The sequence below is a fragment of the Podarcis erhardii genome (assembly GCF_964252035.2).
Source record: "Podarcis erhardii genome assembly, chromosome: 10".
NCBI lineage: Eukaryota > Metazoa > Chordata > Lepidosauria > Squamata > Lacertidae > Podarcis > Podarcis erhardii.
The window spans coordinates 36,190,224-36,207,743 of record NC_138500.1 but is presented as its reverse complement, the minus strand read 5'-3'; the positions used below and the strand labels follow the sequence as shown (position 1 = coordinate 36,207,743).

Here is a 17,520-nt window from a genome sequence, read left to right as displayed (position 1 = left end):
AACACGTTAACATGTTTGGATGTTGTCAGGGGTTCAGGGAGAGAGGCGCAGATGAGGGAGGAGACAGAGAGTGAGGGGGAAGGATTCCAGAGTGACGAGGAAGAGGATGACAATGACCCAAGATTGTCCATGAGTCCATCCATTGAATCGGAGGACTCCCAAAAGGGAGCCCCTCTGGTCAAGCCAAGGGGAGCTAGAGGGGGAAGCAGTCAGGAGCAGGGAAACGAAGGGGGAACCCCCAGTGGGAGTTGGAGAGCGAGACCGGCTGCTCTGCTGGAACGGAGTGAGGGGGGAGGAGTGACCAGTGTGTCAGAAGGAGCAGAACAGGAAGCAGAGAGGGGAAGGAGATCAGGGCAAAACGTCCTGCCGGAAGGGGAGGAAAGTAGTATCGAGGGCAGTGTAACTGTCGAAGGGAAGGTCAGGAGCAACGTACGCACGCCAAGTTCAAAATGGGAGGCGCACGGAAATGAAGAGAGTCCTGGGGAGGAGCCTGGTCCCAAAGCCCGAAGGAGGGGGGAGGAGGCGGCAGAGGATTCAGCCTCTGGAGAGTCCCGAAGGGAGAGAACACAGGGGGGGCAGAAAGACCCTGCGGAAAAGGAAAGAGAGAAAGAGGTGGACCAGTACAAGCCTCTTAAACTGGTGTAGAGGGGGGACCGACTCAGAGGGGACTTCAGCGGTCTAAGGGTAACAGACGTAGAGTCACGGAGCTCGGATGTGAAGCTGATAATGTTCTTCAATAAAAGCTTTTGTTCATAAGCTGGAGTGGACTTTGGTCTCTTGTGAGCTGGGACCACGGGTGACTCTGACAGATGTGTTTTAAGTGCCCTAAGTGCACTAATGATGCTTGTTCTACTTGGAAGAGAGCTGAGAAATATTTCTGCCTTTGTCTATAATGAATACCTGATTGATTACACATACATTGAAAACATTACCTATTCCCAATCCATAAGCTGCAGGAAGGGTTAAAAACCATTTCCCAGGCCTTCTCTGAGTTACATTGTGTTTAGTTTGGCAGATAACTAACTGATCTGACCCAGGTAGCCTAAATAATAGAGAGGAAAGGTAAATGAACAAGGGTTTATTTCAGCTCCTCTGACTCATATTGGTCTTCTGAAATTCGGTCAGGTTGTTCAAGCCCTCCTTATTGTAAAGCAACAGAAACTGAGATTCTTCTGTAGTGATTGCACAGGTATTAAAAGACACAAAGTCTTCAAATTGATACATTGCGGTATGGATGTTCATAAGCAACTTCTTGCTTCATCACATGAGTGAAATGGACTGAAAAAGAGATGTCTATACATGTGGGGTTGATGAGGTACAGTGAAGAACAGCCCAAGTTAACAACGTGAAAACCATAGATAATGTGAATCAGTGCTGAAGCACTAAACATATAAAGAATGTTATCAGATTATACTTAAAATAGAAAACTCTTGTTTTTCTAGTGATAAAATATAACCCATAATCCTTGTTAAAAACCCTGGGAAATAAAATCGAACACTGGAATGAATTCCAATTGCCCTCTGAAATGGTCTTGTTAAGTAGAGTGACCTTGAGGTCAGAAAGGGAATGTTTGGGGAGATTGAAAATGTTCCCTGACTCATATCTGTACATTTCTATTCTGAAAGTCAGATTACTGCCCGTTTATTCTTGTGCAGAGTGACTTTCTTGTTTGGCTGATGAAAACTCCTGAAGGGCATTGATGGCAAGTGATAGTGTACATGGCATTAGTTAATATGCTGGTGTCTGGAATGTGGATGGAATGGTCAATGATCTTAAGTGTACAGTATTACCAAGGTAGCATAAGGAACAGAGAGGACACTTGTTTACCCGTTGGTGGCCTAGGAGTGTCGGTGGATAGTGATTTCTGAGTGGCCTAAAATGAAGGGTGGTCCTTTCCTCTATGGCCTTCTTGAGAAGATCATTTCCTAGATCACTTGAAAGTCCCTGATGGAAGGTTTTTCCTCTGTTGAAATCTGTCTGAGGACAACAGAGTACATTTTCAAGTACAATGGCAATAATGAGCACTAAGCTTGGATTCATACACCAGATAATTATGAGGGACAGAATGCTAAGTATCTGCTTAACCTCTTGTAATTAACCAAGCTGAAGGGAGGCCAAGCTTAGACACCCTGCATAGCACACACATGCTCCTATGCTGAGCATATCCAGAAGGCACTGAGAATAAAACACAAGCTTGGGGATGCAGATATATGGAAATGGATCTTTCTTGACATCCTTATATTAAGGAAAAGAAAAATGCTACTGTTTTCCAACATGTGTGACAAACCTCATAAAAGCTGTTCACTTGACTCCCCGTGGCAAGTAACAGTTGCCACCAGACAATTAGGCAATTGACAAATAATAACTAAGCAATCCTAAACATACAAAGAACAAGTCCTCACTGAATTTAGTTGGACTTACTTTTGAATAGGCATGCTTAGGATTACACTGCAAGGCTGCAGCCATACGTACACCTAATTTGGAGCAAACCCCATTGAACATAGCAAGACTTATTTTTGAGTAAAAATTCATTGTTACTTTTGTGCCTTATTTGCAAAGCTCATACACATTGCAACCTGTTTATTCATTGTTTTCCTGCCCTCGTGAAAGTTGGTTGGGTGAAAGTCAGGCTTTAAAGTTGCACTCTGGTGTAATAACTTTATATGTTGGGCTTTCACTTATTGGCATTCCTCATGAAAGATACTATTAACACGTGCTTTGAAATAATGACAGATATATTTTGTATAGAAAAAGCTACTTGATCTCAGTTCAGAATAATACACATAGACCAATCATGTTTTATCCTTTTATTTCTGTTCAAGTCCAAATTCTGGAGAAAGCATGGAGCATGAAGGAACAAACATGTAATACTGTCAGTAAAGAAAGGTCACTAGTTCTTTACATGTACTGTAAAATTCAATGCAAATGTGTTTAAGTGATTCTCCTGTTTGTTCTTGCCCCCCTTTAAAAATGGATATATCATTATAATCAGATACGTGGTGTTCAGAAAAGTGGTACAAACCACGTCTCTCTGGTTTGCACCAAAAATAGTACCATAGTACTTTAAAGGGAGACACGTGTCTAAAAATACATGCTCTGGCAATTATTGTAACACGTAGAAGCATGTTTCCTTTGTGACTGCAGGCACATATTCCCCTTCAAATATCATGGAGTTCATCACAATAATGTAATGTAATGTAATGTAATGTAATGTAATGTAATGTAATGTAATGTAATGTAATGCCCCCTAAGTGACAGAGTAGCCTCTGGGCATAGATACCAGCTCCTAGGGGCTGAGGCATTTTCTCCCCCAGCCATTTTTTATGGGCTGCCCCCCCTTCAATGTTCAAAGGGCATTTGGTCCTACCTCCTGGTTCCTTGTGATGTCAGGACATTGTGGCGGGGCCCCTCAGTCATCTTGTAAAGTTGGTGCCTCTGCCTCTGGGCAAAGAAACTGGGTGGGGGAGGACATATTCTCCAACAGTTTTGTGGGAGATGGGGCTCACCATTAGCATGGACAGTAGTATAACTCTCTTGTTCCTCCCCCTCAAACCTTTTAGTTTTATTTTATTGTGACTACACTTGTTCCTCAATGATCTAGAATTAGGAGACAGCAGTGAGATGGCCAAGTTTGCTCATAATGCTAGATTGTTCAGGGTCGTTAAACCAAAAAGAGATTGTGAAGAGCTCCGAAAGAGCCTCTCCAAACTCTGTGAATGGGTGGGAAAATGACAAGTGCAATTCAGTGTAAACAAGTGTAACATGATGCATGTTGGGGCAAAATATATATATCTTAATTTCACATATACACTCATGGGGTCTAAACTGGCAGTCATTGACCAGGAATGAGACCTTGGGGTTATAGTAGATAGCTTGATGAAGATGTCGACCCAGTGTGTGGCAGCCATGAAAAAGGCAAATTCCATGCTAGGTACCATTAGGAAACGAACTGAAAATAAAACTGCTGATATCATAATGGTGTTATACAAATCAATGGTGTGACCGTATTTGCTGCGTGCCATTATCTCACCTCCAAAATGATAGCGTGTTGCTGCAAAAGGTTCATTGAAGGGCAAACAGAACAACCATGGGTGTGGAATATGAGGGAAGGTTGCAGCGTTTGGGACCTTTTAGCTTGGAGAAAAGGTGAATAAGAGGTGACATGACAGAATTTAAAATTCTACCTGGCATAGAGAAAGTGGATAAAGAAGAGCTTTTCTCCCTCTTTCATAATACTAGTACTTGTAGACGCTGAATGATGGAAGATGTAGGACAAATAAAAGTGTCTAGTTAAACTATGGAACTTGCTCCTATAGCAGGAAGCGATGGCAACTGACTTGGGCAGCTTTCAAGGAAGGATAGACAAAATCATGGATGATAAGGGATGTTCTGTCCCCATGGTCAGAGGCTGTAATGCTTCTGTATACCAGTTACTTGAAACTACAGGAGGGGGAGAAGGCTGTTGCTTGTGGGTTTTCCACAGGCATCTAGCTGGCCTCAGGATGCTTGTCTAGATGGATCACTGTCTTGCTTCAACAGGTTCTTATGTTCTTACGTTACATATGACAGCAGCAGCAACTGTGTTTGTAGTCTAGTGACCATTTCTGCATTCTTCACAGTGCCCTAGACTTCGCAACATGGTGGAGCGCTGCGGCAGAACAAATGGTGGCAGCCATAAAAAGTGGTGGGGAATATTCAGGGAAATTCTGTAGAGTGGGCTTCTTTTGGGGGAGTCAAAAAAAGAGGAAAAATCTGAACCTTTTTTTTAAGTAAAAAAATGTCTTCTAAGAATTCTCATCTCATCTCAAGGTAGGTAGGTAGAAGATGCTGAGGGAGGGGACCTAAGGATGGGTTAAAAATACACAAATATCTCTGTTTTCATTGTGAAATATTTCAAGCTTTTTGGGGGGGTATATTTCTATATTAAAGTTTTCCTTTTTTGTAACCTTTAAAAATAAGATTCTACAGGGCTTTAACAATGCCAGCCAGACCTTCATCTACACATAAAGGAAATGTGCATGTTGCAACATCTCTCCTTTGAGAAGAAAAATCAGTAAACATAATAAAAGGGAAAGTGTGTTCTGTTGTTCTCTGACCTGTTCCCATTCTGCAGCAGAGTGCTAGAAATATTTCTTCCTTCATTACATAAATTGTTAATTGGCCTTTGAGTTCTGGTTTTGATCCAATTCCATTAAATCTGGCTGGCAACATGCCCCCCCCTTTCTTAATTAAAAGCTGCATTAGATCTTAAGGTGCTTGCCTTCGGTAGCTAATAAATTCTGGCTACATGACTTGTGGTCAGATAGCGATCTCGTTTTAACTAGATTTAGAAATTGCCCAGTAATTTAAGTTGGCCTTTTCATATATAATAGTAAAATAAATAAATAAACACATTAACAAAAACAGCATTGGTTAATAATATACATTAAATTATCTCTCTTTAGTTTATGGCTCTGAGTAATCTTGTTCCAGTATACTGTACAGAAATTGATTTGATATGTCCAGACTTTTAATGATTGCTTTTAAAGGTGTTGTGCCTTTATAACTGCAGTTGATGTGGTTACTAGTTTGTCCCATTAGAGTTTCTGTACTCTGACTCTCATGACTTGAATTATGTTCAAGGAGAAAGCAGGAAAGGGTTACTAGAAAGATGGTGGATGGACAAGGAAATACTATTAGACTAAGTTTCTTGTTCTGAATCCAACTCAGGAAGTAGTTACCAAGAAGATGAATATTTTGGAAGATTTCTTTAACTGTACAGTGGTACCTCAGGTTAAGTACTTAATTCGTTCCAGAGGTCCGTACTTAACCTGAAACTGTTCTTAACCTGAAGCACCACTTTAGCTAATGGGGCCTTCTGCTGCCACCGCGCCGCTGGAGCACGATTTCTGTTCTCATCCTGAAGCAAAGTTCTTAATCTGAAGCACTATTTCTGGGTTAGCGGAGTCTGTAACCTGAAGCGTATGTAACCTGAAGCGTATGTAACCCGAGGTACCACTGTATGTGTGACAACCAGATTTTTAAAAAATATGTTGTCCTAAAGAGAATTGGGAGAAAGGGGGAAAGCAGAAGGGACTGTGTAGCTACAACGGTGTGTGTGACAAGCCAGAGGCCCAAGTCTTCATGCTCTTATACATGAATTATCCTTTTAAGTTGCATTGAGTTGGTTCTGGATTATTTGTTGACCATCTATTAACCATCTAATCCTTTGCAAACGTAGGACTTGTTGAGTTCAGTGAGATGTGCTTCCAGGCAAGTGTATAAATAATGCAGCCTTTTGTAGCAATCCTATACCCAGTTTCATGTGAGTAAGCCCATTTGGTCATGAGTCCACATGCCTTTTTCGTTGCTTATAGAACAGAAACATATTTGTCTGTTTATTTAAGTGCACACACAACTTACTTGAAGCCCATATGACATTTCCTTGGAAGTTGGTCCCATTTGAACCATGTGCACATACTTCTAAATAAACATGCAATAACTTGGTTCAAGTACAAGGTTGCCAGCGTTATAACTGTATCCTGTGTCTTTTTACAGAAGCACAGGAAGCAGGCCTGTTAAAACGTTGATAGCTCTGCTGAGATTTATCTTCATTCAGGACCTGCAACTTCACTCAGGTATTTGACAAAGCAGAATGGGCAGTAGGATCTAGAATACCATGTGCTTCTGCATTCTTAAATGATAATTGATAAGATGCATCCTCATGTTTTGCTAATTAACTGTCAAAACTTCAAACTTCATGGAGCTAACTATGAGCTAAACTTAAGACAGAGTTGATAGGTCTAGACCCTGAGAGGACTTTCTGTCTTCTTATCCTACCTATTAAATAATCATTATGGCAAATGAAAAAAATACAATAAACTATGTTCTAATAAACTCCAAATTTAAAAATGTAGAAGTTAAAGCAACTAAAAAATCAGGCACATGGAAAGGCTAGCAGTCATATTAAAACTGGAGAATGCCATTGGAAAAAGTACATATTAGGTGCTCATCAAAAATTCAGACTATGGTTATTTTTGTACTTAAAATAGATAGATAGATATCTTTATTGTCATTGTCCCATACAGAACAATGAAAGTGAAAAATAGCCCTTCAAATAGAGGACTGTACCCTATAAAGTAGGGACCATAGCCACCGTGAGCATCCAGGTGCTGTGATGTTCTGAGAAACTGCCTGGTGGAATTTCCACCTTTCATTCCACTTTTTTACAGGAGCCTTGTAGACCCAGCAACCTCACCTAAAAGCAGTCTGGCACAATGCAGTCATTCATATAGGAAACCTATTGAGTTACAGAGTTTGGTAACAAACAGGTCAAGAGACTCTCTGGCGTCCTCCATTTTGTGGTGTTTCACAGTCAGCTACCAGTAGGTGGCCAATTGAGAAGATGAAGCCTGCTGGTCTCTCTCTTTCCTTTGTTGTCATATATAATTGGCATGAGGAATCACAGTTGTGCTGGAGGTGTTGGCACCCCTGTGCTCCCCTCTTCGCCAGCAGTCACTTGTGAGGTGTGATGCCTGGTTTCTGCTGCCTTTTGATTTGCTCCCTGGCTGCCTTGCTGTCAGCTACTGTATGAACTTTGCAGGGCTGTGGGGCTCAAATTATTAAAATTCAGAGATACCTCATTAATTTGTGCTGCTTCGGATGCTGGACTCGGTGACCTGCCTGAACTGAGATTGCAAGCAAATCTTTCTGACCCCCTCAAAATTGTTTGGAAAAGGAAGTTAGGCATATATTGTTAACTTGCCTGTGGAAAAGTAACTACTGCTCAAACATGCCCCTTACTGCTGTAAGACATTGCAAAAATAAAAATAAAAATAAAAAATGTATTAACAGTAGGCCAGCAGACACCTATGAAATTTCATTTGCATAAATTGCCCGTTCTCATTTTCGATATTCTTATGTGACTCAGTATTAAAAATTACTAGCCTAGTTTTGCTAATATTAGCAGTAGAGCCCTTTCCAAGTAATTTAAAAATGTTCCAAGGGGCTAAATAATTCAAATTGCCTCAGGTCTACACACACACACACCCTGGTGAAATGAGTGCATCTTCATTGTCTAAGAAAATGGATGAGGAATAGGAGGTCATCCAAAGCCTCTCATTTATATGATAATTACAAATAAGCAGTGGCTAGTGATTCAGGATACAAATCATTTGCTCCTATGAGACCAGTGTGTTTGCTAAACAGGAAGTATGTGATTATGTCTTGCTAATTAGTTTCCAGGTGATGGGAAGAATGCAGTGCATAAGAGGCCCAGTTCACACTGCACAGTCCCACTATTTCTCTGTAAGGCAGTTATCTTGTAATTGAATTACTGCCTTTAATTAATACATGCATCTAAATTAAGAACATGTGTATGTTGTGTGGAGATGCAGAGCGGAACACTGATAGTTATGTATATGCCTGGAGCCAGTGTGGTGTAGTGGTTAAGAGCGGTAGTCTCCTAATCTGGGGAACCGGGTTCGCGTCTCCGCTCCTCCACATGCAGCTGCTGGGTGACCTTGGGCCAGTCACACTTCTGTGAAGTCTCTCAGCCCCACTCACCTCACAGAGTGTTTGTTGTGGGGGAGGAAGGGAAAGGAGAATGTTAGCCGCTTTGAGACTCCTTAAAGGGAGTGAAAGGCGGGATATCAAATCCAAACTCTTCTTCTTCTTCTTCTGTGTTTCCATCTAGGTAGGACATCATAGGAGATTAATGACAGAAAGGAGGGGAGCAAAATGCAGAGCTAATGAAGAATGTGAAACCGTATTTGTGAAAAGGTGTGCAAGTTAGCCTGTTTTCCAAGTCAAGGAGATGGAGAAATCGGAGGGCAAAAAGCCATGCTCTGAAATAATGGAGTAATACTTGCAGGCAAATAGAAAGTTGACTAAAATAGAAAGCGAATAAAGAACCTTGTTGAAAAGGAAAGGGATAGTCATATAGAACAGACAAGGAAGGACAGGAGAAAAGTGAAAAATAATGAGAGATTCTATTGTAAGAGAAGTCTATTATTAATCTAGGGCAATGATGGAGCACAGACTAATGAATTTATGTCCCACCTGTTGTTTTTAATCTTTCAGGTGTCCAGGCAGCCTCCTTTTAAAGGTGCAAGCAGAATGGCATTATCATTTGAAATGCAATGAAAAACAGTAAAATGGGAACAATCATTACTTTAACTGCTTCATGATCACCCTGGCATTTGTATTTCAGTCTGTGGCTTCCTGAATATGTGCCACAAGGTATTTCTGACAAATAATGCAGTTAAGTGTATTGCTAGAAAGGCAAGAGATTCAATGTAACGCAAAACCTGCAGACTTCTAGATATTAGTAATGTCAAGAAAGAAGGCAGATTTTAATATGTCTTAAGAGCCCTGGGGGAAATGTAGATATTATGACAAGCCTACACTAAGATTCTACAGGCTATGTGATATGTTATCAGAAAGAATGCCTCCATAATAGAAAATTAAGACTAGCAAAGAGGTAAAATGCACTTTACAATTTTAATCTGGAAGCTTTCACTGTGCAAAGCATCTATATAAACAAAGTGCTTTTCAATGTGACAGTTTATATACAGCCCCAGCCTGCTACAAAAAGAGGAAGAAAATGAGATGTGGTTGATAGTCCTTGCCTGGCAGCAGTGTGTGTGTTAAGTTACAGTCCTCTTCACTCTTAGCTGGGAGTTGCGAGCAAGCACCATTGAATTCAATCGACATATATAGGATTGTGTTCTTAATTTACAAAATGTAGTCTATGTGTTATGACGCATTGCACCAAGTCCATCCTGTGGCCCCAATATTCGGCCTCTGGATCAGGCCAATTCACCATATGCTGCCTTGGGATCTACTCACCCCAAACCTGTCCCCAAATTCATTTGGGGGTAATGGTGCTAAGGGGTTTCAAAGGTTTTTCTTTTTTCTTTTTTGAAAAAGGTGGGGTGCACTAGCACCCCACAGGACCAGATCCACTCACTTAAGAGTAGGTGGATCCTGTACAGTACTGGTTGCTGCACCTTTGTGAGTGGCTTCCCATGCATGCAAGGTAGATCTGATTCTGCAAAGGGAGCAAGAACATGAAGGAATAGAGGCCTGCTGGGAAAGGCACTCAACCTTCTCCTGTGAAGATGCAGCCATCCAATTGTCCTCACCTTTCCGCAGTTTCTCGACCCTTTTCTCACTTATGCCAGGCCCTCCTTCTTGCCTGACATCCTGCCCCAGGAGAGCCTTGGGTGGGACACTCAAACTGGGCTGCAGAAATCTGAGGCTGTGCCAACCTGACTTGAACAAGGCCTGAATCCGTCTGAATAGGCCTGATCAGGCTTTGGATTTGGACCTTGGCTGAATCTGGTGCATAGTTCAGTCCTCCATAGAACTGGAGATAATATAGCCATAATTACTAGTACCCATAGTTAGCTTTATCTTTCATGAATTTGTATTCTGACATAGGGATAGACTCCTGTTCCTTTAGAAATTTTAATGGGTACCTGAATTCTAGTTTGACTAGGAGAATGTTCAGATTAATTCAAAAAGTGGAACATGCCACACTTTTCAGTCTCTTTGTACTCCCCCCCCCCCACTTCTGTTACCAATAGGGATGGGGGAGAAATTCAAATCAGTTTACATGTAAAGGTGAACCTACATAATTGGTGCAGCTAAATGAATTAGGATGCCTGAAACACAGGCATCCTTTGAAATTTGCACCTCTCTGAATTTTGCAATGCAGTTCTGTAGTCAAGTAGCATGTACAAAAAAAATGCATATACTGGGGTAAGGTGTGCATAAAATAGAAGATATTAGTGAAAATAACATACAAAAATACATTATACTGGGCAAGATTACATGAAGAAATGAAGAAAGTTCTACTAAACTTCATGCAGACTAAAAAATAATCACAAACAGATATAGAAATGTGCTGATTCCATGGGAAAGACCCACCCACATGGTCCTGATATTCGTACGAGAGCCCAGCAGCTTGCAATCATCATGGTACAGGGTATATTAGTTCTTTTGGCAGTACAGGGATAGATGAGCTGCTTGTCTGACTCATATAAAGCAACACTTCTTACCATAAGATTATGCTTGGTCCTCAAAAGGGTAACTAGATTGCCACATAATGAAACCTGGTCTCCTCCTCCAGTCTTTCAATTTATTGCTGTTTATTACATTTATATCCAACTTCCGTACAATGAGGCCAAGTTGTCTGCTTGCACCTCCCAATTTATTCTCATAACAGGGCTTGTGGTAGGTGTGAGATAATGACTGGATTCTAATGTGAGTTTTATGGCTGAATGAGGTTTTGAACCTGGGTTTCCCACTTGTAGTCCCAACACTCTGTTACTACCCTGCACAGGCTGTTACAATGGTTGAATTCTCCCTGCATTAAAGAAGGGGAGCTCTAATGTCCGAATGAGCCCAACTCCTGCTTACAGTGCGATTCCAGAATGGATTGCATTGGTGAAGGAGACTAGCAAGTAATCTTACCTCCTGTGTATTGCAGAGTCAGCAGCTCATTGCCTACCTACCTTGGTATATTTGGTATGCTTGGTAAGCCTTTTAAGACTGCTTGTGTCTTGGCCAGTCATTTTGCAGTTTGGCCATTGTATTTCTAATTTAGGCTTTAGTTAATATGGGCCATTTGGAAGTTTCCGCCGTCCTGTAGACTGAAGTAAAATGTAGAGAAGTGACACAGTATTCAAGCAGGCACTGCAATATGATTGGGGAACAGAAAGTGGATGATGAGAAATGCTTCCTTGTTAAGCTTTTTATTTGCTTGCTTGCTTGTTGAAATGACTTGGATTGAAATGGCTTCGGAAGAGCACTTCTTAGATAATCCTAAAGTGGCTATTCAATGATGGTTCAGGAATGGCGTGGTCCCCTTGAAGGTAAGTAGCTGTTGAATAGCTCCTTGAGGCAGGTCCAAGCCTTTGTTAAAATAATCTTTTCCCGCATGTCACTGTGATTATGACACCCTTCATCTTGAGTGCATGCATCATGTGGCATGCTCGGTCCCTTTCAACCTGATCTTGGGCTCTCTACCCAAAGGCTCCATTTTAGATTTCAGAATGAGAGCAACTTTCAACGAAGCTGCAGCCATTTTAGTGTGCAGGGAAACAAATATAAGCTGCAACGACAAGCTCGGCAGGAAAGGAGAATGCCAGGAGAAATGGGAGATATGAGTCCCAACCTTGGAAAACTGAATGCAAATAAAGAGAAGCAATAGAAATCAGAACCAGGAGCAGGGAACAGGATCTGGATGGCAGATCTGCAGTGACATCAGGTGACCTTCTTTTGTCTGCATGGTTTGAAAAAATAATCAAATTTTCAGGTAAAGGCACAGAACTTTGACCAGCTGATCATCAGGGCTTGCAAAGCCCCTTGCACTGAGCTTTGCAGCTGCTTCTGATCAGGTGATTAAGGGTGCCTAGAAGCTCCCTTTTGGCCCAGCTGTGTCTTTACCTACTTTGTCACCCATTTCTCTCTCCTTTGTATGCATGCAAGAACTCTAGTACCAAAGAGACCTCTTCCGGAGCTAATGACCCTCCAACTGTAGCCAGGATAATCTGGTCCTGGTGTTACATGATCTGGCAACCTCATGGTTGGATTATTACAAGGTGCCATATGTAAATCTGCTCTTGAAGACAACCCAGAAGCTTCAGGAATGTGGCTGCCAGGGTGTTGACTGGCCATATTCCACTGTGCCTGGACCCAATTATAATTAAGAGACCTAAAATGGCTTGACATCCAAATATCTGAAAGGGATCCTCAGCTGATACACCCTTTCAGGTGCCTCCTCTACAGGAAGTACAGTACTGAACAATGAAGGAGGCTTTTTTCGTGGTGGTGACCCATCTTTGGAGCATGCTCCCTAGAGCTGCCTGTCTGGCACCAAAGCTGCAATGCCAGGTAATGTTTTGTTTTTACAGGCGTTTTAAAGTAATTTTATTGTTTGCATTGATTGTACAGTCGTACCTTGGAAGTCAAACAGAATCCGTTCCAAAAGGCCATTCAACTTCCAAAAAGTTTGGAAACCAAAGTGCAGCTTCTGATTGGCTGCAGGAAGCTCCTGCAGCCAATCAGAAGCTGTGGAAGCCCCGTTGGATGTTTGGGTTCCAAAGAATGTTTGCAAACTGGAACAATCACTTCTGCGTTTGTGGTGTTTGGGAGTCAAAATGTTCCATTACCAAGGCGTTCGGGATCCAAGGTACAACTGTATTGTTCTTATATTTATTGACTGTATAGCACCCAGAAATCCCAAAAGGGACAAAGGAGTGTATTAAAATGCTTTAAATCAATCAAAGTTCATCATACAGTTTACCAGGGAATAGACTAGGAATAGAAACACATACATATATCTGGACATGCAGTGTGATGTATGTAGCACATGGAGCAATAATGTTGTTCTGGTTCTTGTGGCACCATGGATGTCCCATCATTGCACCCAGTCATGTTAACTGCATCCAGGCATACCACCCTTTGCCTTGTTCATTAGGATGATTGTCAGTGTCCAGTAGTTATTGCTTCACATCACTTAGAATCATAGGATTGTAGCATTGGAAAGGACCCCAAGGGTCACCTAGCCCAACCCCTGCAATTCCACTTTGTCAGACTCTCTTCCCTTTCTATCCTCCATTTTGTGCAGCCCAGCAAGCCGTAATTTGGGGGAGTAGGTGCAGGCTTGGGGAGACTAAGGAAGAGCTCTGACAACCAAAGGTGCCCTCCTTTTTTCCCCCGATACTGTTTTGTTTCCGGTATTTGAATGTTAATGTGAAATATAGTAATTGTAAAAATGAATGGTAGCATCCTTAAAGTAATGTAGATTGTCTCGCAGTCCCTTCAGTATTGCAAAATGGGATCTATCCTGAGTTCCTGAGGATATGGACATGTGTTTATATTTAATGGCTTAATTAGTTAATTGGGGGGGGGGAAGGCAGGTGATTAATAATCACTCACTATTCCTACTTGTTCCTACTTTTTTGGGCATTCGGTGCTGATTCAGTTTCTCCTTTGGCTCCTTACCATCCATGTTTTGAGCATTTTCATCTGAGCAAAAAGCAATGAAAGGAACAAGGTGAAATGTGCATAATTCTTGCTTCTCTCCCCCCAAATAGGCAGTGTTTATGTGCCTGTGGCTTCCTAAAGCACCCTGCCTGACAGAATGAATAGCTAAATAAAATGTAACACAGAGCTATACTCTTAGGGATAATTTTTCAAATGTTATCAAAGCATTTGTTTTATATATATATATATATATATATATATATATATATATGCAGGTTTTGGTGTCCTCGGGTGTCTTCCCGTGTAAAAGTTGGGGTGTCTAGGCGACGTTTCGACGAGGTCTCACTCGTCATCTTCAGGCTGGTGCTTTCGGCTTCTTGTTACTGGAAATCTACGAAAGCATATATATATATATATATATATTTGCTTTCGTAGATTTTCACGGGTACAGGAATGCAGGTTTTGGTGTCCTCGGGTGTCTTCCCGTGTAAAAGTTGGGGTGTCTAGGCGACGTTTCGACGAGGTCTCACTCGTCATCTTCAGGCTGGTGCTTTCGGCTTCTTGTTACTGGAACAGAGCTGGATCTCAGTGTTTGAGTTCCTATAAATACTGTAGAGGGGGTGTGGTGTGTAGCCTCCAATGTTCTGGGCAGAGAGGAAGTTCCCAGGCTAGTGTGCCTTTTCTTCTTTTGTTCCTTAATTACTTGAGAGATATCTTGAGTGATTTCTTGAGTGATATCCTGAGTACCACTTAGGTGGGTCATTAGGTGTGGATTAGTTGTTAAAGTCTTTGTGTCTTGACCTCTTGAACTTTGTGAAGAGTTTTCCTGAGAAGATGGCTGTACTGTATTTTGTTGTGCTCTGGCTTGGCTTCGTGTATAGGGGCGAGCTGTGGTTTTGTGGCTTGTGTCAGCCAGGTCTGTGTAGGGATTGCAGGGGGGTGCAGCATCCGGAGGTGCCACCATGGATTGGCTACTGGATGGTGTCTGTAATTCATCTGTGGAGAGGGTCTGGGTTTGGGTCTGGTGTGGTTGATTGGTGTTGGCGTTCTGTGTGCCTCTGGATCTGGTGTCAGTTTTTGTGGGGAGGGCTAATTTCCAGATGTCTGGCAAGCGGGATGTGTCGTCACGCTTGTTCATGTTGTGAGGGTGTTTCTCTATCTCGATGGCTTCCATGATTATTCTCTTGTGGTGATGTTCCGTGTTAAAGAGCAATTTGGAATCTGCAAAATTAATTTCGTGTCCTGTTTCTTTCATGTGTTGGAAAAGAGAGGAAGTTTTTTCTTCTTTTTTGACGGCATTCTTGTGTTCTGCGATACGTGCATTTATTCGTCTGTTTGTTTGTCCAATGTACGTGGCTGGGCAGACTTTGCAGGGTATTTCATAGATCCCTTGGTTTTCCAACTGGATTTTATCCTTGGGGTTTCTGAGGATATTGGCTATTTTTTGGTTGGTGCAAAAGGCTGTTTTGATATTGTGTTTATGGAGGATTTTGCTAATTTTATCTGTAGTGCCCTTGATATAAGGAAGGAGGGCCATGCCAACCAAAAAATATTTTTTGCACCAACCAAAAAATAGCCAATATCCTCAGAAACCCCAAGGATAAAATCCAGTTGGAAAACCAAGGGATCTATGAAATACCCTGCAAAGTCTGCCCAGCCACGTACATTGGACAAACAAACAGACGAATAAATGCACGTATCGCAGAACACAAGAATGCCGTCAAAAAAGAAGAAAAAACTTCCTCTCTTTTCCAACACATGAAAGAAACAGGACACGAAATTAATTTTGCAGATTCCAAATTGCTCTTTAACACGGAACATCACCACAAGAGAATAATCATGGAAGCCATCGAGATAGAGAAACACCCTCACAACATGAACAAGCGTGACGACACATCCCGCTTGCCAGACATCTGGAAATTAGCCCTCCCCACAAAAACTGACACCAGATCCAGAGGCACACAGAACGCCAACACCAATCAACCACACCAGACCCAAACCCAGACCCTCTCCACAGATGAATTACAGACACCATCCAGTAGCCAATCCATGGTGGCACCTCCGGATGCTGCACCCCCCTGCAATCCCTACACAGACCTGGCTGACACAAGCCACAAAACCACAGCTCGCCCCTATACACGAAGCCAAGCCAGAGCACAACAAAATACAGTACAGCCATCTTCTCAGGAAAACTCTTCACAAAGTTCAAGAGGTCAAGACACAAAGACTTTAACAACTAATCCACACCTAATGACCCACCTAAGTGGTACTCAGGATATCACTCAAGAAATCACTCAAGATATCTCTCAAGTAATTAAGGAACAAAAGAAGAAAAGGCACACTAGCCTGGGAACTTCCTCTCTGCCCAGAACATTGGAGGCTACACACCACACCCCCTCTACAGTATTTATAGGAACTCAAACACTGAGATCCAGCTCTGTTCCAGTAACAAGAAGCCGAAAGCACCAGCCTGAAGATGACGAGTGAGACCTCGTCGAAACGTCGCCTAGACACCCCAACTTTTACACGGGAAGACACCCGAGGACACCAAAACCTGCATATATATATATATATATATATTCTCATTCTTCTGCAGGTTCCCAGTATTCAGCATGCCCGAGCCATAGGCACAGTTTTATAATACCAAATAATCTGTTAAACTGTGTTTTAATGCCTGGAGTTCTTTTTAACTTTGAAACACAATTTTCAAAGTTGTTCTGTTATTAATGCCTTCCAACCCCATACTTCCTCTGTTATTTACTGTTAATTGTTGAAAATGAGTAAGTGGCAGTAAGGATATACTTCATAATAGGATATATTACAGGCACAAATAAAACCCTCTGGGAGTGTCTTTCATACTCACTTGCACTTGATAACTGTTTTAATTCACAAATTCCAGTGCCAATGCTTAATACAAATAGAGCATAGCTGACACTCTTTTGCCTTCAGAATTTCCAGAAAGCCCTTTTGGCCAAACAAATTAATAATACATTTCTTTCCTTTTTTTTTTTAAGAAAGAAAGAAAGAGCGAAAGAAAAAAGAACACAAACTTAAATCTGGATATCTAGTGAGGATTTTGTATACCACCTCTTAGAAGGCAAGTCACTTATTTCAAAGACAATTCAATGCAAGCAGACCAGTGATGGATGAATCTGTCAGTTTCTGTTTCTCAATTTCCAAGTCTTTAGTTCAGTTCTTCATATTTCTGCATTAGTTTATGCTTCATGAAAATTCACCAGCACTTTAGTGCTATCCATGGCATGGAGATCTCAGGCTTATGCCCTGAGCGGACACCAAGGGACGTGTCCAAGAATGCCACAACCTCGGGTGGGTGGGTAGGAACCACATTGCTTATCCCTCTTGGAGGCAGTTATTGATGATTCCTTAATTTCAAAGTTGATTGCATTTGTGGCAAGAAAGGAAGCTCTTCTTCCAGTAGCAGGATCAGATTCGGAGTAGACCCGACCAGACAAATGCATAGAACATAAGCATATGAATAGAGGTTTGCTAAGAATGGCAGAGAATGAATCTTCACAGAGTTAAGGC

General features: G+C 41.8%; 1 long non-coding RNA gene across 4 annotated transcripts in view; it reads left to right on the top strand.

The window, feature by feature from the left end:
- The window catches only part of LOC309351021, a 71,385-nt gene extending 54,275 nt beyond the window's left edge, over positions 1–17,110 (top strand). For 3 of the 4 annotated variants that reach the window (XR_014160654.1, XR_014160655.1, XR_014160657.1), the window contains 4 exons: positions 6,538–6,617; positions 8,675–8,760; positions 9,061–9,219; positions 16,989–17,110. This is a non-coding gene — a long non-coding RNA (uncharacterized lncRNA). The remainder of the gene's footprint in view (positions 1–6,537; positions 6,618–8,674; positions 8,761–9,060; positions 9,220–16,988) is intronic. The other variant, XR_014160656.1, reaches the window with a different exon arrangement.
- Positions 17,111–17,520: the final 410 nt, after the last annotated feature.